The sequence below is a fragment of the Ovis aries genome, chromosome 1 (genome assembly GCF_016772045.2).
Source record: "Ovis aries strain OAR_USU_Benz2616 breed Rambouillet chromosome 1, ARS-UI_Ramb_v3.0, whole genome shotgun sequence".
Classification (NCBI taxonomy): domain Eukaryota; kingdom Metazoa; phylum Chordata; class Mammalia; order Artiodactyla; family Bovidae; genus Ovis; species Ovis aries.
Window position 1 is genome coordinate 231,790,237 of NC_056054.1, and position 20,994 is coordinate 231,811,230.

Genomic DNA, 20,994 nt, shown 5'->3' on the forward strand with positions numbered 1-20,994 from the left:
TTTCTTAGCAACTTTCAAATATACAGTATTCTTAACCACTAGAGTCAGCATTTCTAAATGAAGGTACATGCATTTTACTCTATTCTTTCCAGAAGAATTCACTTGGAATCAACTCAGCAGACCTACTTCTGGGTAATGTTCTAGACTGAAACAGGGAGGCTCCACCTGCCCCACAAGCCTTCTTCAGCTGGTCCCCTCAAGCCACCTATGAATAGTCAAGCAATCCTTTTACAAACTGAGAACCTTACACATACCTATCATTTTTCTGTTTATCGTTGTTCAGTCTCGTCTGACTCTGTGAGCCTATCAGCTGCAGCAAGCTAGACTTCCCTGTCCTTTACCATCTCTTAGAGTTTGGTCAGACTCATGCCCATTGAGTCAATGATGCCATCCAACAATCTCATTCTAAAGGAAATCAACCCTGATTCATTGGAAGGACTGGTGCTGAAGCTGAAGCTCCAATACTTCGGCCACCTGATGTGAAGAGCAGACTCATTGGAAAAGACCCTAATGCTGGGAAAGATTGAGGACAGGAGGAGAAGGGGATGACAGAGGATGAGATGAGATGTCTATTACGATGATTCCTTTTCTTCTCTAGACTCTAAGATCCTGGCGGGTAAAGACTGTATTTCTCTGAGTCCCTAGCCAGTGGAAGTCAGCCGTTAAGCAATTACTATAGGTCTTAAGGGTTATGCTAGGGCAAGGGTCACATGTTCTCAAAGCACATAGCAGGGAGCCAAACCTAGTCTAGGCATCAGAAAAGGCCTCCTAGAGGAGTAATATTTTAAATGAAAGCTGAATTAAAATGACTCAGGAGAAAGCGCAAACTGGAATTGAATGAGTGGACGAGAGCTTTCTAAGCACAGGTAATGCCCACATTACTTGGTAACTGGATATAAGTTGGCAGGAAACAATGAAGAAAGAACATATTCAGAAGTATGGGGTGAGATGAAGTGTTTGATGTTGGCATTGAATTTGAGGTTGCTCCTGAGCGCACTGTGTGGAGCTGTGTAGGGGGCAGTGGGAGATAGGATAGGGGTGTTCAAGAAATCTGGGTGGGCTTCTTGGGAGTTCTTAACACTGGCTGGCAAGAAAAGCCAAGAGAGAGGATGAGATTGCCCAACAAGAGTGGTAGAGAAAAGGTGAAGGAGAGACCTGAGGGAAAAAAGCCCAGGAAACTGGAAGGCAAGAGGGATAAGGAGAAAGATAGGAGATGGCAGCATGGGACCAAGGGAAGGGAATGCTTCAAGGAGGAAGGGATGGTCAACAGGCCAAGGCTGCTGCTCAGAGAGTGGGATTTGGCAATGAGAGCTTCTTCAGTGACCTTGATAGCTTAGCAGGCCAAAACGGGCAGAGGTGAGGTCACACGGTAGAGGCTTAAGTGAGGGGTCAGGGAAAGGAGGCAGCAAGTCGAGGTTGACAGTGAGTGAGGACAGATGGGGGTAGCTGGAAGGATAGGTAGGTTGGATCAGTGTTCCTTAATCACCTGGGGAGCTTTCAAAATAACTTCTGACACTGAGCCCCACCCCTGCCAATTCTGACTTAATTGTTCCGAGGTACAGCTTGGCCACGATAAAGTTTTTAAAGCTCCCCAGGTGATTTTCATCAGTAACTAGCGCTGAGAGCAATTGGACTAGAAAAAATAATTTCTTTTAAAATAGGAGTGAGTTCAGCAAGTGAAATGCTAAAGGATGGAGCCACAGAGCAGCAGCAGCTGAAAATACAGAGGCAGAGGTAGTGGTGACTGATGTGGAAGATCCTGGGAGGGAGGTGAGGATGGAGTCAGCAAGGTAGACGCTGTGACTTAAACAGAAAACAATTCTTTAGTACTCAGCCATTAAAAAGAATGAAATAATGCCATTTGCAGCGACACAGATGGACCTTGAAATTGCCATGCTGAGTGAAATAAGTCAAAGAAGGAGAAATATCATATGACATCCCTTATACTTGGAATCAAAAAAGAAATGATACAAATGAACTTATTGACAACACAGAAACAGACTCACAGACTTAGAGAAGGGAGGGGAATTTGGGGGCAAAATGCACGTGTGTGGGTTTAGTTGCTCAGTCGTGTCTGATGCTTTGCAACCCCATGGACTGTAGCCCACCAGGCTCTTCTGTCCATGGAATTTTCCAAGCAAGAATATTGGAGTGGGTTTCCATTTTCTACTCCAGGGGATCTTCTCGACCCAGGGATCGAACCCACATCTCCTGCATTGGCAGGCAGATTCTTTACCACTGAGCCACCCGGGGAGAAAGGATACATATATTTGCTTGGCTGAGGCCCTTTGCTCTTCACCTGAAACTATTACAACATTGTTAATCAGCTATACTCTGATATAAAATAAAGTTTTTAAAAAATTAAATAAATAAAGCTAAGCTAGGGAGTTTTTTTTTTTTTTAAAAAAAGGAAAGGAAGCAATTCCTTTATGACGGCAGGAACAGGGAGAGACGAAAAAATGTGGACGGAGTCAGGGTAGAAGTGGCAGGATGGCAGCCTCTGATGAAGGCTGTGCTCTCTGAATCAATTAAGAGAAGAAAAGAAGGCGGGGGTGGGGGGTGGGCGCAGGGGGATTAGAATTTGGAGGGAAATAGGACTAGGCAAGGTTGGGTGCCTGGTTTACGTTAGCGACCCTGAACTTGTAGTGTTAGCAGTACGTGAAGCGGATGGTTTTCAGCAGAACATTAAGAAATGTGCAAACAGTACTTCCCTAAGCATGAGGTTTACATTCTTCATACCCTGTTGTTGGGAGGATTCAAAGTTAAACAGCTAAGACCATAGGAAGCACTGGGGTGGGGGTGATTTGCAAGTTAACCAACGAAATCCCTTGTAAATAGTTACACTTTCTGAATCCAAAACAAATGAACTAACAAAAATCTTCTATTGTTATAAAAACATGGTAATAATAAAGAGAAAATCGGGGCTTCCTGGTGGCTCAGTGGTAAACAATTCGCCTGCCAATGCAGGAGACTCGGGTTTGATCTCTGATCCGAGAAGAACCCACATGCCTTAAGCAGCTAAGCCTGCGTGCCACAACTACTATGCCCATGCTTTGCAACAAGAGAAGCCACCTCAATGAGAAGCTGGGGCACCACCATAGGTAAGTAGCCCCCACTTGTTGCAACTAGAGAGACACCTGCATAGCAACGAAGACCCAGAATAGATAAATAAATCTTATATAATAATAAGAGAAAATCAACAGCATTCTACATATTTTAAATAACTAAAAAGTAAACCCTCTACATTTTTATCATTGTTTGCTTCTTACAAACAGTAGCATCTCCCTTCCCTATATTTGCAGTGAATTGTTTACAACTGTCCACAAATCTCACCATTTCCCACATTCAGTCTAATCCAATGCTTTCCGGTTTTGTGGAGCTACAATCTGAACATTTTGAAGTTGTGAAAAAAAGTAAGTCATAGTGAATCCACGAATACCTTAATTTTCCATGATACTGCTCTGGTTGGTGAGTAGGATAACCAAGTGTCCAGTTTTGCAAGGGACTGAAGGGTTTTCGGGGATGCAAGGCTGTCAGTGCAGAACCTAGAGCGTCCAGACAAACCTAGAGGGTTGATCACTTGACACTTTCCCCACAACCAGCCCTCACTCGCTTGTTGGTGACACATACTTGCTCACACGTGGCCTGAGAGACCAGCAGAGAAAAAGTCTGCAAGCCAGGTTCCTGGCCGGAAGCTGGTGTGGTGAAAGGGACACTCTGCCCTACCTTTTGCTCCATCCGACTTTCACTGCAGTGCAGGGGAGCAGCCACACACGGAAACTCCTAAAACCCCTGCCCTCCTTTGCCACCACATTCTTTGATGAGGTTGTTCTGGTCTACCTTGACTCAGAGATGCCTTTTTCTATCTTGAGGTTATTGTTCTAAGAAGGCCTCCTTCCCTTCCCAAACCACAGTTCTTTTCTCCTTTCATCCTCAGATAAGATAAACTAAGCCAAACACATACTTTAATTATCAGGCCAAAGTGCTTCTTGATAAAAGAATTTTAAACATCTCAATATAAAACCAGTGCTTTGCTCTTTTGACAGGGAGGGCACTGACTGACCTCCTTGGCCCTTTCACAATAGAAACCAGGTCTTTATCAGGAAGAACCTGCTTTCTTCATTCCGGGATGTGCTTTGCTTAGAGCCAATTTTAAAATAACCCGCAGTTGAAAGTCATATTCTTGAGGGAGAACGGGAAAACAGTTTGTATCACAGAATGAAGAAAAGAGGTTTTTCTCTATTAAATCCTTCATCCGTGTTTGTTGATCTGATGAATAAATGAAGACAAAGCAGATTTATTTAATCCTGGAAGAGTTTCTCCTTGCCTTCACTGTAACTTAGCAAGTATGTGTTTTGCAACACAAGGTGTTAAAGTTCTGGAACCAGGCTATGGAGTGCATGAGGGCAAGTAAAGCAAAGTCCTTGCAATGATAGTCAGTTGTGATCAATTTGGAGCCTGTAGTAAGGTGAGGAAAGAAAAGTGCAGAACAGAGGAGACCATTTTACTTTAAAATACCTTTTTCACAATCACATGGTGAGGCAACTCATTATAAAATAGGAAAGTGCCAAACATTGGGTGGAGGATCAGAGAGGAAAAAGGTATAGTGAATAAATTCTTATCGACCCTGTATAAAACACAGAGACAGCCTCTAAGGAGGATTTGGTGGTTCAGATTTTGGTTGGTTTGTAAAGTTTTTTTCCTGGTTTCTTGTAGCCCAGCATCGATGAAGAGTCACAGTCAAAAGAATTGTGAATCTGTCTTTGGCAGCCTGAAAGATGAACTCATATATTTGTTGTGGGTATTTTTAAAGAACCAGACCAAAAACCTTACAGAGAGCATCCCAGAAATCCTCCCCAGCTACAGTTTTTTCTCCAAAGTTCTGGAGTCATTGTTGTTGTCCAGTTGCTCGGTAGTGTCTGACTCTTTGTGACCACAAGGAATGTAGCTCACCAGGCTCCTCTGTCCATGGGATTGTCCAGGCAAGAATACTGGAGGGGGTAGCCATTCTCTTCTCCAGGGGATCTTCCCCACCCAGGGATCAAACCCAGGTGTCCTGCATTGCAGGCAGATTCTTTGCTGTTTGAGCCACCAGGGAAACCCTCTGGATTCATGGCTGCCCCTAAAAATAAAATTACTGCTACCCACTCTGGTTCATGAAGTGGTCCTTCTTCACTTCCATGCTCCTCTCCCAGCTGTGGGCTTCCCTTGTGGCTCAGCTGGTAAAGAATCCGCCTGCAATATGGGAGACCTGGGTTCGATCCCTGGGTTTGGTAGATCCCCCCGAGAAGGGAAAGGCTACCTGCTCTAGTATTCTGGCCTGGAGAATTCCAGGGACTATAGAGTCCCTGGGGTTGCAAAGAGTCGGACACGACTGAACGACTTTCACTCCCAGTTGTAGGTGCCCCTCAGGATTCCCGTCCCTCACCGCCAGCTCTGCTAGGCTGCTGAAGGATGCTGGAGAAATCTCTACTCATCCCCTACCCTGTTCCTCTTCACTTTCCTCATAGCAGAGTCTGCAGAATCCTTTGGGAAATGATGTTCCCTCTCTCTGACTGTTTTGTTGGAGGGGGAAAAAAGAACAAAACTCTCGGTGGCGTGTTTCTGGCAAATAAGATTCTCCAGTTAGTTCTACCTGCACTCCTGGTGGAGATCATTCTGTCTGGGAAGGCTTGAGTGGCTGGGAGCAGATAGGCTCAACTCAGAGTAGAAGTGAAATGAGATCAGTGGTCGAGTGTAGCTTGTTTTTCTGTGGGTCAGTCTACGAGGGACAGTTGAAAACTCCCAAATGTGTTTAGGTTAAGATTTGATCTTGTGGAATGGCGACCTAAACAAATCTTGATTTTTTTCCCTATGAGGCCAGAGTTGTAGCCCCCACGTTCAAGTGAGTTCTCCTGGTCTTCCCATCATCTGCATTCCGATTGTCTTGGGTCACATAGAATGCCCTCATTTCACTTCTCCTTCAACACTGATATGTGACCCTAGACCTGTCTGTGCAACTGTACTCATTAGGGTATTCACACACTTTAGCCCTGTGTCTCTACTTCTAGAACTCTATGCCAAAGAAATAATCAGAGATGCAGACACATATTTATACCAAATACGGGTTTACTTGCAATAGTGAAAAAATAGGTATGACCTAAGACCCAGCGGCCGCAACTGGGACCCTTTGGTCCCTGGTCTCCTCCGGACACGGACAACTGTCCAGAGTGCCCCGACTGGGTGAGGAACAAGAGACTTTATTGACCTCTCTCCCCTTCTCTCTCTCTTTCCTCTCCTTAACCCTTCCTATCCATCCCTGTTTTTCTAGTCCCCCGGTCCTGGACGCAGAAATCTGGTCGAAGGACCCTCAGTCTGAGCTGGGGATTGGCAACTGATCTCCTCCTCTTGGCAGAGAACTCAAATTCTGGTTCTGGTCTGGTCTGATTTCTGGTAGGGCAGAGTTCCAGCCCTCCCTTCTCTGGAGGCACAGGGAAAAGTCCCATAACGCCTGGGTATCTGTAGGTGGCAGGAGACGTCTGTAAGGCCACACCTTTCGGCCCCCATCTCCCGCCTCTTCCCCCTTCTTCTTTCAACCTGTCTTCCTTTCCTCCCTTGAAATCTTTGATGTTAGTACTTGGATTCTTATATTTAAGGGCTTCCCTGGTGGTGCAGAGGTTAAAGCGTCTGCCTGCAATGTGGGAGACCTGGGTTTGATCCCTGGGGCGGGAAGATCCCCTGGAGAAGGAAATGGCAACCCAGTCCAGTATTCTTGCCTGGAGAATCCCATGGACGGAGAAGCTTGGTGGGCTACAGTCCATGGTTCACAAAGAGTTGGACACTACTGAGCGACTTCACTTTCACTTTCTAAATGTTCCCAAACCAAGAAATGGATACTTTTTTGGATAATAAATATCAGAGAAGGCAATGGCACCCCACTCCAGTACTCTTGCCTGGTAAATCCCATGAACGGAGGAGCCTGGTGGGCTGCAGTCCATGGGGTCACGAAGAGTTGGACACGACTGAGCAACTTCACTTTCACTTTTCACTTTTATGCACTAGAGAAGGAAATGGCAACCCACTCCAGTATTCTTACCTGGAGAATCCCAGGGACGAGGAAGCCTGGTGGGCCGCCATCTATGCGGTCGCACAGAGTCGGACATGACTGATGTGACTTAGCAGCAATAGCAGCATGATGAAATATACATCTATCAGAATCCTGATATCAAAGATGATTTAATAAAAAAGTGTTTCTAATTTAATTTTAACTAAAATCATGAATGAAAATTCTATTTTAAATATGACATCAATTTTGTCTACGTATATTTGCATGTGCATGCGTGTATACACACAACACAAACATAATTTGGTTGCCCCTAGGTAATAGAAACATAGGTATTATCTTTCTGCATTTTATCATGAACATGTTTATTTTACAGTCATAAGTAAATAAATATTCTTGTAAAGTAAATGAAAAAAGAAAATAGTTCTTAGCAGAGTCACTGATGAGAAAGGAAGCTGGAAACTTACTTGGTGGTCCAGTGGTTAGGAATCTGCCTGCCAATGCAGGGAACACAGGTTCAGTCCCTGATCTGGGAAGATTCCACAGGCTATGGAGCAACTAAGCCCAGGTGCCACAGCTACTGAAGCCTACGTGCCTAGAGCCTGTACTCTGCAACAAGAGAAGCCACCACAAGGAGAAGTCTGAGCACCACAACTAGAGGGTAGCCCCAAATTAGAAAGTATCCCTTCCTTTCTGCAACTAGAAAAAATCCCACACGCATCAATGAAGACCCAGCGCAGCCAAAAATGAATGAAATAGATGAAAATTTTAAGAAAGAAAAAGGAAGCTGGAACAACATAAATGGTTAACAATATGGGAATGGGTAAGTCAATGGGAGTGCGTTCGTGTGTCTCACCTCCCTGGGGGCCACACCTCCTGCTCCTGACTGTGTGGAGGGTACCTGGTCGGTCAGACCTGAGTCACCCCCAGCCTCCTCCTCTCTGTCCTCTCCTGTTCCTGCCACCCGTGATGATATGACTGTTGACCTCTTATCAACTTGGACACGACTCTGCTGGCCTTCCTTTCTTGTTTACAGAAGCCCACACCTCCTGCTGCGTGGTTCAGTAGAACTGGCCATCCTGCATCCCACTAGGTGGGGTTCCCAGACCTCAGCTTTGCCAATGGCTGCTCCATCCCCCGACCCAGTGATTCATTCAGCTGAGGCACCCACCAGCTCCACTGATCATTTTCTTCAGAAGCCTTGGGGAAAACCACTGTCATCTCCTCTGGGACCAAGAGCTGTAATGATATAAGCCAGAGACCAGCTGGCTTTACATGACCAGCTTTCCTGCAGGAAAATGTATTGTCCATATTGGAGACAATGATACCAATGCAGGTGATATGAAATGAGAAATAAGTTCTAAAGACATTGTTTGAGCCTCTGAATTCAGCAATGGCAGAACTTCTTTTCATTTTCATCAGTTAATAAACTTCTCCTCTTTCTCCCTCCCGTCCTCTCTCTCTTTTCTCTATTATTCACGTGCTCCTGTTGTTGATTTTTTTCTTAAGCTTGTTTGAGAAAGGGCTCTGTCACTTGTAACCAAAGGAGTTCTGACTCAGTTAGCCTGCCTTGGACTTTGCAACCTGGCTTTTGGAAGTAACTATTTGGCTTTCTTGCATGCCAAGCAAGTCCGGGCTTTTTCTAGAGAAACTCTTGACTTAGAGGGCATGACCTTAGACAATCCTTTTTCCTGTATTTGTGGACAATTTCTGTCTTGTTGGTTGGAAATTTCTTCCCTCCCTACCAGTAAGAGACTGAGATCAGGCATGTATCATTTATTTTTTATAGGCGCTAAAAATTTTGAGAGCATTTTTAATGACATGGGAAAATACTTGTGATATATGACCTCAATTAGTTAAGTGTGTAATAATAGCTAGTCACCGAAAACTACTAGAAGGAAATTTATCAAAATATTAACAGTGATTATAGCTAAGAGATAAGATTATGGGTGATTTATATATAACATTTTCTAAGTTTACAAATGGACATGCAATTATTTTGTGATTAGAAAATAAAAAAGTTATTAAAATAAATACATAAATTGTAGTGCACTTATCCAAAGGACAATTTTGTAGTCATTAGAAAGAATGTTTTGAAGATATTTTAGTGACACTGAAAAATGCTCATAATAGAACAATGGGAAAGGTAGACAAAACTATATATATCACTGATCTCAATTATGTTAATTATAGATGTGCAAATAGATGCATAGGAAAGGACTAAAGAAATTGCTTCAAAACATGAATAGAAGTTACCTCTGAGCTATGAAATCAGGGTTCAGTTTGGGTTTCTTCTTTAATATGTGTTTGTGTTTTCCAGCTTTCAGAATCAGAATTCTTTTATAATAAAACAGTAAAGTGTTACTCTGGTGGAGAATAGGCTTGAGAAGGCAACTGTCCCCCTCTCCCACCCATTTAATGTAGGATGCTTCTCACCTGTTCTCCTTTCTCCAGGTCAGGGGCTGAATTCCTGTCTGCTTCTGTTGAAGGAACAGGTGAGTTGGGATCAATTTCTTTTCCGGATGGCCTTGACTGTCTTCTTGAAGCCAAGTTTCTCCTGGTTTATCTTCCGGTTTAGCTATACAACACACTTATATTTACATATGCTGTGTTGTGCTGAGTCGTTCAGTCCTGTCTGACTCTTTGTGACCCCATCGATAGTAGCCTGCCAGGCTCCTCAGTCTATGGGTACTCTCCAGGCAGGAATACTGGAGTGGATTGCCATGCCCTCCTCCAGGGAATCTTCGCATCCCAGGGATCGAGCCAAGGTCTCCCGCATAGAAAGTAGATTCTTTGCTGTCTGAGTCACCAGGGAAGCCTATAAAAGTATAGCAGAATTTCTGGGAAAGGGAGGAGTTAAAGCAGGAAATGTAGCAAAAGAAAAAGGAAGATTTGTGCAACATTTTGAATGCAAGTGAAATACTTTACGTACATTTTTGTCATTTAATCCTTTCATAATCCCTCTGGAAAAAGCATCATCATTTCCTCTGATTAATAGATTAACAAAGCAAAGTCTTAGAGAGAAATATGAAATAACTTCTCTACTTTCACACAACCAATAAGTGGTGAAAGGGAGATTTGAATCAAGGCAATCTAGGGCCTGTGCTGTTAACCAGTATGTATAGGATATATCGAGGTAATGTACACTGTGATTTTTGCATAAACTAATGCCTTCTTAGCTGAAAATCTGTGAAACCCTTGCAAAAAGTGGTAAGGGAAAAGTTTCAGTTCCTTGTTTTAGTTCCTTTCTTGGTTTATTATCTGATTCTGCACTATTTCTTGATACTCATCTGTATAAGATTCATAACTGATACAACAAAATGAAGACCTCTTTGGATTAAGGAGGGCTTCCCTGGGGGCTCAGATGGTAAGGAATCTGCCTGACATGCAGGAGACCTGGGTTTGATCCCTGGGTCAGGAAGAGCCACTAGGGAAGGGAACAGCTACCCACTGCAGTATTCTTACCAGGAGAAGTCCATGGACAGAGGAGCCTGGAGGGCTACAGTCCACTGGGTCACAAAAAGTCAGATAGGACTGAACGACAAACACCTTCATTTTCTCTTGGACCAAGGATTTTTAAAATAATTGTGAAAAAAAAAAAAAAAAAAGCTCAACTCTCTGTAACTGATTGGAGCTCAGACTTTAAAAATACACCGTGTTCAGTAGTTGTGCATGTAGTTTTAGATACTTCTGCTCCTGCATAGATCTGTGAAGGAAAAGATGAGGAAGGCTATTCTCACATGTACTTACGGTAAAAGTGTGAGCTCATTTTCTGGTCTCCTTCACTTTGTTCTGTGTTGCTAGGGTATGAAGCATTTTAAAGATCAGCTTAGTTTCTGTTGATTAGGCAGCAACACTAAGTTTAAGACTTAACTGGGGGCTTCCCTGGTGGCTCAGCTCAGTTCAGTTCAGCGGCTCAGTCATGTCCGACTCATTGTGACCCTGTGGGCTGCAGCGCACCAGGCTTCCCTGTCCATCACCAACTCCCGAAACTTGCTCAAACTCATGTCCATCAAGTTGGTGATGCCATCCAACCATCTCATCCTCTGTCATCCCCTTCTCCTCCTGCCCTCATTCTTTCCCAGCATCAGGGTCTTTTCCAATCGGTCAGTTCTTCAGATCAAGTGGCCAAAGTATTGGAGTTTCAGCTTCAGCATCAGTCCTTCCAATGAATATTCAGGACTGATCTCCTTTAGGATGGACTGGTTGTATCTCCTTGCAGTCCAAGGGACTCTCAAGAGTCTCCTCCAACACCACAATTCAAAAGCATCAATTCGTTCACACTCAGCTTTCTTTATAGTCCAACTCTCACATCCATTCATGACTATAAAAACCAAAGCTTTGACGAGACAGACCTTTGTTGGCAAAGTAATATCTCTGCTTTTTAATATGCTATCTAGCTTGGTCATAGCTTTTCTTCCAAGGAGCAAGCATCTTTTAATTTCATGGCTGCACTTATCATCTGCAGTGATTTTGGAGCCCCCAAAGGTAAAGTTTTTCACTGTTTCCATTCTTTCCCCATCTATTTGCCATGAAGTGATAGGACCAGATGCCATGATCTTAGTTTTCTGAATGTTGAATTTTAAGCAAACTTTTTCCCTCTCCTCTTTCACTTTCATGAAAAGCCTCTTTAGTTCTTCTTTGCTTTCTGCCATAAGGGTAGTGTAATCTGAATATCTGACGTTATTGATATTTCTCCTGGCAATCTTGATTCCAGCTTGTGCTTCATCCAGTCCAGCATTTCTCATGATGTACACTGCCTATAAGTTAAATAAGCAGGGTGACAATATACAGCCTTGATATATTCCTTTCGCAATTTGGAATCAGTCTATTGTTCCATGTCCAGTTCTAACTGTTGCTTCTTGACATGCATACTGATTTCTCAGGAGGCAGGCCAGGTGGTCTGGGACTCCCATCTCTTTAAGAATTTTACACAGTTTGTTGTGATGCACACAGTTGAAGGCTTTGGTGTAGTCAATAGAGCAGAAGTAGATGTTTTTCTGGAACTCTCTGGCTTTTTTGATGATCCAGCGGATATTGGCAATTTGACCTCTGATTCCTCTGCCTTTTCTAGATCCAGCTTAAACATCTGAAAGTTCATGGTTCATGTACTGTTGAAGCCTGACTTGGAGAATTTTGAGCATTACTTTACTAGTGTGGAGATGAGTACAATTGTGTGGTAGTTTGAGCATTCTTTGGCATTGCCCTTCTTTGGGATTAGAATGAAAACTGACCCTTTCCAGTCCTGTGGCCATGGCTGAGTTTTCCAGATTTGCTGGCATATTGAGTACAGCACTTTCACAGCATCATCTTTTATGATTTGAAATAGTTCAACTGGAATTGTATCACTTCCACTAGCTTTGTTGGTAGTGATGCTTTCCAAGGCCCACTTGACTTCACATTCCAGGATGTCTGGCTCTAGGTGAGTGATCACACCATCGTGATTATCTTGATCATGAAGATCTTTTTTGTATAGTTCTTCTGTGTATTCTTGCCACCTCTTCTTAATATCTTCTGCTTCTGTTAGGTCCATACCATTTCTGTCCTTTATTGTCCCCATCTTTGCATGAAATATTCCCTTGGTATCTCTAATTTTCTTGAAGAGATCTCTAGTCTTTCCCATTCTATTGTTTTCCTCTATATCTTTGCATTGATCGCTGAGGAAGGCTTTCTTATCTCTCCTTGCTATTCTGTGGAACTCTGCATTCAAATGGGTGTATGTTTCCTTTGCTCGTTTGCCTGTAGCCTTTCTTCTTTTCTCAGCTAATTTGTAATGCCTCCTCAGACAACTGTTTTGCCTTTTTGCATTTCTTTTTCTTGGGGTTGGTCTTGATCACTGCCTCCTGAACAATGTCACAAACCTCTGTTCATAGATCTTCAGGCACTCTATCAGATCTAATCCCTTGAATCTATTTGTCGCTTCCAGTGTATAATCACAAGGGATTTGATTTAGATCATACCTGAATGGTCTAGTGGTTTTCCCTACTTTCTTCAGTTTAAGTCTGAATTTGGCAATAAAGAGTTCATGATCTGAGCCACAGTCAGCTCCTGGTCTTTTTTTTGCTGACTGTATAGAGCTTCTCCATCTTCGGCTGCAAAGAATATAATCAACCTAAATTTGGTAATTCAGACATCTGATGACATCCATGTATAGAGTCTTCTCTTGTGTTTTTGGAAGAGGGTCTTTCCTAAAACTCTATTAACCTTTGACCTGCTTTGTTTTGTACTGCAAGTCCACATTTGCGTGTTACCCCAGTTATCTCTTGATTTCCTGCTTTTACATTCCAGTCCCCTATAATGAAAAGGACATCTTTTTTGGGTGTTAGTTCTAGAAGTTTCTCGTAGGTCTTCATAGAACTGTTCAACTTCAGCTTCTTTAGCATTACTGGTTGGGGCATAGACTTGGATTACTATGATATTGAATGGTTTGCCTTGGAAATGAACAGAGATCATTCCGTTGCTTTTGAGATTGCATCCAAGTACTGCATTTTAGTGAAGAGGAGCTAAAAAGCCTCTTGATGAAAGTGAAAGAGGAGAGCGAAAAAGTTGGGTTAAAACTCAACATTCAGAAAATGAAGATCATGGCATCTGGTCCCATCACTTCATGGCAAATAGATGGGGAAACAGTGGAAACAGTGTCAGACTTTATTTTTTGGGGCTCCAAAATCACTGCAGATGGTGATTGCAGCCATGAAATTAAAAGACGCTTACTCCTTGGAAGAAAAGTTATGACCAACCTAGATAGTATATTCAAAACCAGAGACATTACTTTACCAACTAAGGTCCGTCTAGTCAAGGCTATGGTTTTTCCTGTGGTCGTGTAAGGATGTGAGAGTTGGACTGTGAAGAAGGCTGAGCGCTGAAGAATTGATGCTTTTGAACTGTGGTTTTGGAGAAGACTCTTGAGAGTCCCTTGGACTGCAAGGAGATCCAGCCAGTCCATTCTGAAGGAGATCAACCCTGGGATTTCTTTGGAAGGAATGATGCTAAAGCTGAAACTCCAGTACTTTGGCCACCTCATGCGAAGAGTTGACTCATTGGAAAAGACTCTGATGCTGGGAGGGATTAGGGGCAGGAGGAGAAGGGGACGACAGAGGATGAGATGGCTGGATGACATCACGGACTTGATAGATGTGAGTCTGAGTGAACTCCGGGAGATGGTGATGGACAGGGAGGCCTGGCGTGCTGCGATTCTTGGGGTCGCAAAGAGTCGGACATGACTGAGCGACTGAACTGAACTGAACTGAACTGCATTTTAGATTCTTTAGTTGAGTATGATGGCTACTCCATTTCTTCTAAGGGATTCTTGCCCACAGTAGTAGATATAATGGTCATCTGAGTTGAATTCACCCATTCCAGTACATTTTAGTTCACTGATTCCTGAAATGTCGATGTTCACTCTTGCCATCTCCTGTTTGACCACTTCCAGTTTGCCTTGACTCCAAAAGAGAATGAAGAGACAGAACCAAAGCAATAACAACACCGAGTTCTGGATGTGACTGGTGATAGAAGTGAAGTCTGACGCTGCAAACAGCAATATTGCACAGGAACCCTGGTGGCTCAGTGGTAAAGAATCCAGCTGCTAGTGCAGAAGACACAGGTTCAGTCCCTGGCTGAAGAAGAGCCTACATGCCACACAGCAGCTAAGCCTGTGTACCACAACTACTAATCCCCATGCGCTAGAGCCTGGGGGCCACAGCTACTGACCCTGTGTGCTGCAACTACTGAAGTCTGCTTGCCTTAAAGCCTGTGCCCTGCCCAAAGAGAAGCCATTGCAATGAGAAGCCCGCACACTGCAATGAACAGTAGCCGCAGCTCGCCACAGCTAAAGAAAAGCCTGCACGGCAATGAATACCCAGCACAGCCATAAATAAATAAACAAATAAAAATTAAAAGACTTATCTGGAGAAGTGACCTCCCTTTTGCCAAAATTATTGCCAAGGTGGTTCTATTTTTTGAAGCCTCTGATCTGAGCCACCGTGGCTTTACCTGTTCATTCACTCATATCTGCCTGAGTGGGAAACCTGCTCAAGAAGCAGGGAGTGGCAGGGGAGTCAGGGCAGCTGACTTGAGACCAGAAAAGAGAAACTTTAGAGAAGATGAGATGCCCAACAATATTAAAAGCTGAAGACAGGTGAAGTGGTGAAAAGTTGAGGAAAAATAGTCGGCTTTGGAAATTTCAGGTGGTTACTGAAGCAGATGTGAAAGAGAGGCAGAAGTATAATTCAGGTTGCAGTGTGGTTAGGAATGAGTAGGAAGTGAGAGAGTAAGTTAATCTGAGCAGATTCTTCTTTCTTTGGCAGTGAAGAGCAGGTGGGAAGTTTAAGCATGTGGAAGAGTTGAGAAAAAGTGTGTGTGTGAGTGTGTGCAGGAAATGAGAAAGCTGAGCAGGTTATAAGTGAAATAGGAAGCAACACATTCAGAGAGAGGAAGGGTGGAAGAAGAATAATTACCATTACTGAGCTACTCTGTTCCAGCTAGGACTTCATATTGTTCCATTTAATGCACACAGCAATCTTGGGGGGAAAGTGAGGATCAGAGAAGGTAAATAATTTGCCCAAGATCAAACCGCTATTATTCTGGCTGATTAAACACACAGACCTATAAGTTCTATGTGTGGAAGAGGTGGAAAAGGAGAAAGAGTGTTTAGTAAAGAAAGGTCTTAGAGGAGGTGGTTGGAATTTAAACATGGGTTAATAAGACTGAGGGACATAATTACCCCAGAGGCAAAGAAAGATGGAATCAGAAAATACTGTAAAAGAGACTACAACTTAATTTCATTTTATTTCCTCGATAAAAATAGTCTATGTAGCTGGCATAGGTGTCCAGCTAGGTTTCTAGGAGACCATCTATGATTCCATTAGGCCTAGAGTGATAGCTGCTAAGTCACTTCAGTCGTGTCCAACTCTGTGTGACCCCATAGATGGCAGCCCACCAGGCTTCCCTGTCCCTGGGATTCGCCAGGCAAGAACACTGGCGTGGGTTGCCATTTCCTTCTCCAATGCATGAAAGTGAAAAGTCAAAGTGAAATCGCTCTGTCGTGCCCAACTCTTAGCGACCCCTTGGACTGCAGCCCACCAGGCTCCTCCATCCATGGGATTTTCCAGGCAAGCATACTGGAGTGGGGTGCCATTGCCTTCTCTGTAGAGTGATAGAAACATGTGTAAATATATGGGATTTTAGTTCCCTGACTAGGAATAGGATCTGAGCCCTTGGGAGTGAGAGCACAGTCCTAACCACTGGACCACCAGTGAATTCCAATATATCGTTTTTTTTTTTAATCTCCTGTTTGTGTGTGGTTTTGATCATCCCTCAAATTATTTTGGATAGTACACTGCGCCCTTGCACTACTGTGCACTCAGACAGCTATTCCTTTTACCTGGAATTTCCCTCCTCATCTACTTATGAGTATGGAGCCAGACACTACTAGAAAACCAAATGAAATAAATACTGACATCAATGAGTTCCATTCAAGAATTTGGTCTTATGAGTTTTATCTGTTAGGTTGCTGCTCGGAGAAGGCAATGGCACCCTACTCCAGTACTCTTGCCTGGAAAATCCCATGGACAGAGGAGCCTGGTGGGCTGCAGTCCAAGGGGTCGCTAAGAGTCGGGCACGACTGAGCGACTTCACTTTCACTTTTCATTTTCATACATTGGAGAAGGAAATGGCAATCCACTCCAGTATTCTTGGCCTGGAGAATCCCAGGGACAGGGGAGCCTGGTGGGCTGCCGTCTATGGGGTCGCACAGAATCGGACACGACTGAAGCGACTTAGCAGCAGCAGCAGGTTGCTGCTAGATTGCATTGACTGGGCGTGTGAACTAGAAGAATTTTTAAATAAAGACTACTAAAAAATGAGCAACAAATTACGGCTGATCTTTGCATCATCTAGGCTATTGCCATTGAAATTTGTGACCTACTTTATCTTATATTCTGTTGCCATAGAGCTTAGGTTAAATGCGTAACTGAAGAAAATTGATTTCCAGTGCAAATCTTAATTTTTATTGTGCCCTGTAGTGCTGCAAGGATGATGCATGTGTGATAAGTCTCACATTTAGAAGATTCCAGGGGGAATTTTGAGAGTTACAGTATTATGGCCTCTATCAGTGGATATTAAGATAATATATTTTCTGAAGATGTGTATCCTTTTCTTAAAAAAGCAAGGGACTTTATAAATATCCTTAGGCACAAAAGAAACAGGATTTTCTGTCTTCTTCAGAAATAGTCTCCAATTTACAGAGGTCAATCAGTATTTTCTAAAAAGGAAAAACAATATTTATCTTGAAAAATATAAGCTTCAAACACAAGAATAAATTCTTGTCCCTCAAATGTTCTAATACCTCATTTGGTTTCAAAATCAATTCTGAAGTAAAGTGCAAATTTAGAATTCTCAAGACTTTATCTTTATACATTAAAAAACAAACAAACAAACAAAAAAAAAACCAGCTGGTAAACATCTGTCAGTGGAAGAGTATGTGTTTGGTTAGGTAGGTGGAAGAAGGGGCCTGACCAAGTCTAAGAGTTAATATTCTCCAGCATTCTCTGCAAAAGGGCACGTTTGTTTCTGAATGGTAAAGCTTTTTTCATTGTATCTGTGATATTGTGATTTTAATGAGAAATATATATTTGGTCTTTGAGCATTGTTCCTGCACACAGTTCTGAAAATGCATGGGATTTCCTAAGTGTTGAGAATAATAAAGGTGCCTTTTGTTATGTTAATGAGATTACTTTTTGAGAAGCCCCTTGGTAACCTAAGGATGAGGGCTGGTTGCCAGGGGAAGCAATCCTGCTTAGAGGCCTGGATCTGCCCCCTCCATCTCCAGGAAGGGAAAAGGAGCTGGCAGTTGAATCAATCACCAATCACCAGTTGGCCAACTGCCAATATATATGGGAGCCTCCTTAAAAACCCAAAAGGTGGGTTCGAAAAGCTTCCAGGCAGGTGAACCAGAATGCTCTCACATGCCGGGCCCCAAGTCCATGGGCATAGAAACTCCTGTTCTCAGAATTTAGACTTCTGTGTCTCTTCAGTTCATAGCCTTTAGCATCTTTTAAAAATCAATAATCTAGTGAGCAAGCTGTTTTCCAGAGGTCTGTGAGCCGCTCTAGCAAATTAATCAAATCCTGAGGTGGCGGGGGCGAGGTAGGAACCTCTAATTTATAGCCAGTTAGTGAAGAAGGCAATGGCACCCCACTCCAGTACTCTTGCCTGGAAAATCCCATGGACAGAGGAGCCTGGTGCGCTACAGTCCATGAGGTCGCTAAGAGTCGGAGACGACTGAGCGACTTCACTTTGACTTTTCACTTTCATGCACTGGAGAAGGAAATGGCAACCCACTCCAGTATTCTTGCCTGGAGAATCCCAGGGACGGTGGAGCCTGGTGGGCTGCCATTTATGGGGTCGCACAGAGTCATACATGACTAAAGCGACTTAGTAGTAGTAGTAGTAGTAAGAAGCACATAGCTCAGTTGATAAAGAATCTGCCTGTAATGCAGGAGACCCCGGTTCCAGTCCTGGGTCAGAAAGATTTGCTGGAGAAGGGATAGGTGACCCACACCAGTATTCTTGGGCTTCCCTTGTGGCTCAGCTGGTAAAGAATCCGCCTGCAATGAGGGAGACCTGGGTTCCATCCCTGGGTTGGGAAGATCCCCTGGAGAAGGGAAAGGCCACCCACTCCAGTATTCTGGCCTGGAGAATTCCATGGACTATATGGTCCATGGGGTCGCAAAGAGTCGGACACGGCTGAGCGACTTTCACTTTCAGTCAGAAGCACAGGTGATGACCTGAAGTTGCTATTGGTATCTGAAGTGGGGGCAGTCTTGTGGGACCAAGCCCTTAACATATAGGATCTGATACTATTTCCTTGTATACAGTGTCAGAATTGAGTTAAATTTGAGGGATATCTGGTCAATATCTCAGGGAATTGTAATTGCTCAGTAGTGTGGAAAAAAACTGTAACATCTTGTTTTCTTTTTAAGTCGCTTTAGTCGAGTCCAACTCTTTGCCCATGACTCTTTTTTTAAAAAAATGTTATTTATTTATTTATTTAATTTTATTATTTTTTTAGTTTTTTTTTCAATTTAAATTTTTATTTTTACTTTATCTTACTTTATAATACTGTATTGGTTTTACCATACATTGACTCTTTGCTCCATGGACTGTAGCCCACCAGGCTCCTCCACCCATGCAATTCTCTAGGCAAGGAGACTAGAGTAGGTTGCCATGCCCTTCTCCAGGGTATCTTTCTGGCTCAGGGATGGAACCTGGGTCTCCCACGTTTCGAGCAGATTCTTTACCATCCGAGCCACCAGGGAAGCCTTGGTATATGTTTAAGTCTCTATAAATCTGGAAGTCTATAGTGCGTATTAAACCCCAAATGTGTTGTCTTTGACCTACATCAGATTGGTTGTTGTTTCTGTCTAATCTGCCTCAGTTTGCATATCTTTTGGTAAAGTAAGCTTTTCAGTTATATTGGTCCTGAAACAGGAGGGAAGGGGGCAAGGCATAGCATTTAAAAGAATGACATAGCTGTTGTTATTTAGTCAATAAGTCATGACTGACTCTTTTGGACATGACATAATCTGATTAAAACCAAACATTGGATTGGCCAATAAGTTCGTTCAGCGTTTTGTAAGGAAAAATCCCAAACAAACTTTTTGACCAACCCAGTAGGTCCAAGGTGGCAGATGAATCGACTTCCACTAGACCTTCAGCCTCAGTATATGCTTCCTGTGGGCATCCCAGGTGGCACTAGTGGTAAGAACCTGCCTGCCAGTGCAGGAGGTATAAGAGACATGGGTTCCATCCCTGGGTCAGGAAGATTCCCCTGGAGGAGTGCATGGCAACCCACTCCAGTATGCTCATTGTAATACATTCGCATAAGCTAAGTGACATACCAAACAGCGCCATGACAGTTTTAAGGCTGACTATAAAAATCAAAAGGTGAGCACTGTAGGCTTCCCTGGTGGCTCAGTGGTAAGAATCCGCCTGCCAATGCAGGAGACATGGGCTCATCCCTGGTCCAAGAAGATCCCACCTGCCACAGAGCAACTAGGCCTGTGCACCACAACCACTGAGCCTGAGCTATAGAGCCCAGGAGCTGCAACGATTCAGCCCATATACAACTACTGAAGCACCATGCTCTGCAACAAGAGAAGCCATTGCAATGAGAAGTCCGTGCACTGAACTAGAGAAAAGCCCCGGTAGCATCAAAGACCCAGAACCAACCAAAAATAAATAAATTTATTAAAAAAAGCCCATTAAAAAAAAAGTGGGTAGTGGCCTAATTTTTGGAAATCCCACCCCTGGAATATTCCTTCCATTCATCAGCCTATGAAATTACCCACCCCTATAAAAATTGACAACTCCGTATCCTTGTCCTTCTAGACTTCCTGGATGGCTCCACACTCTATCTGTTGAATGTATTTATCTCTAAATAAATCCACTTCTTACCTATCACTTTGTCTCTCACTGAATTCGTTCTGTGATGAGACATCAATAGCCTGAGCTTCAGTAAATCCTGAGACCAGGTGTGTGATCTCAGTTGAAAGACCATGAGTTCAAGTCCCAGTCCGTGTTACATGGTTTCAATCCCTCCACTTCTTATGTCTTATACCTGGCACAATTCATTCATTGCAGTTATAAAAGGGAAAAAAATTCCTATTTCCTTCTACTCAACTCCCCAAATTTCTGACACCAAAAGTGTGGGTTTTTCCACACTAAGCTTTTCTCTGATTTTCAGTGGACACTGACTGGATGTCCTGTAATTTAACTGAATTCTGACACCAACTGCTTGGAGTTAGTGCAAACCTCATAGGTTAAGGCCTTAGTCCCACAAGACCGTCACCCCACCCTCCAGATGCCAATCTCAGGTCCCAGGTAGCTGCCTGTGCTTCTGACCAAATGAGTACAAACTGAAGGTTCTCACAATTCTCTTCTCAGATTTGATCATT

At 43.3% G+C, this 20,994-nt stretch overlaps 1 protein-coding gene across 1 annotated transcript in view; it reads right to left on the reverse strand.

Annotated features, from left to right (window-relative positions):
• TIPARP (TCDD inducible poly(ADP-ribose) polymerase) overlaps positions 1 to 9,845 on the reverse strand; it is a 143,207-nt gene extending 133,362 nt beyond the window's left edge. The window contains exon 1 of the mRNA XM_060394369.1: positions 9,479 to 9,845. The gene's annotated coding sequence lies outside the window, so the exon portion shown is untranslated. The remainder of the gene's footprint in view (positions 1 to 9,478) is intronic.
• Between the last annotated feature and the right edge of the window lie 11,149 nt (positions 9,846 to 20,994).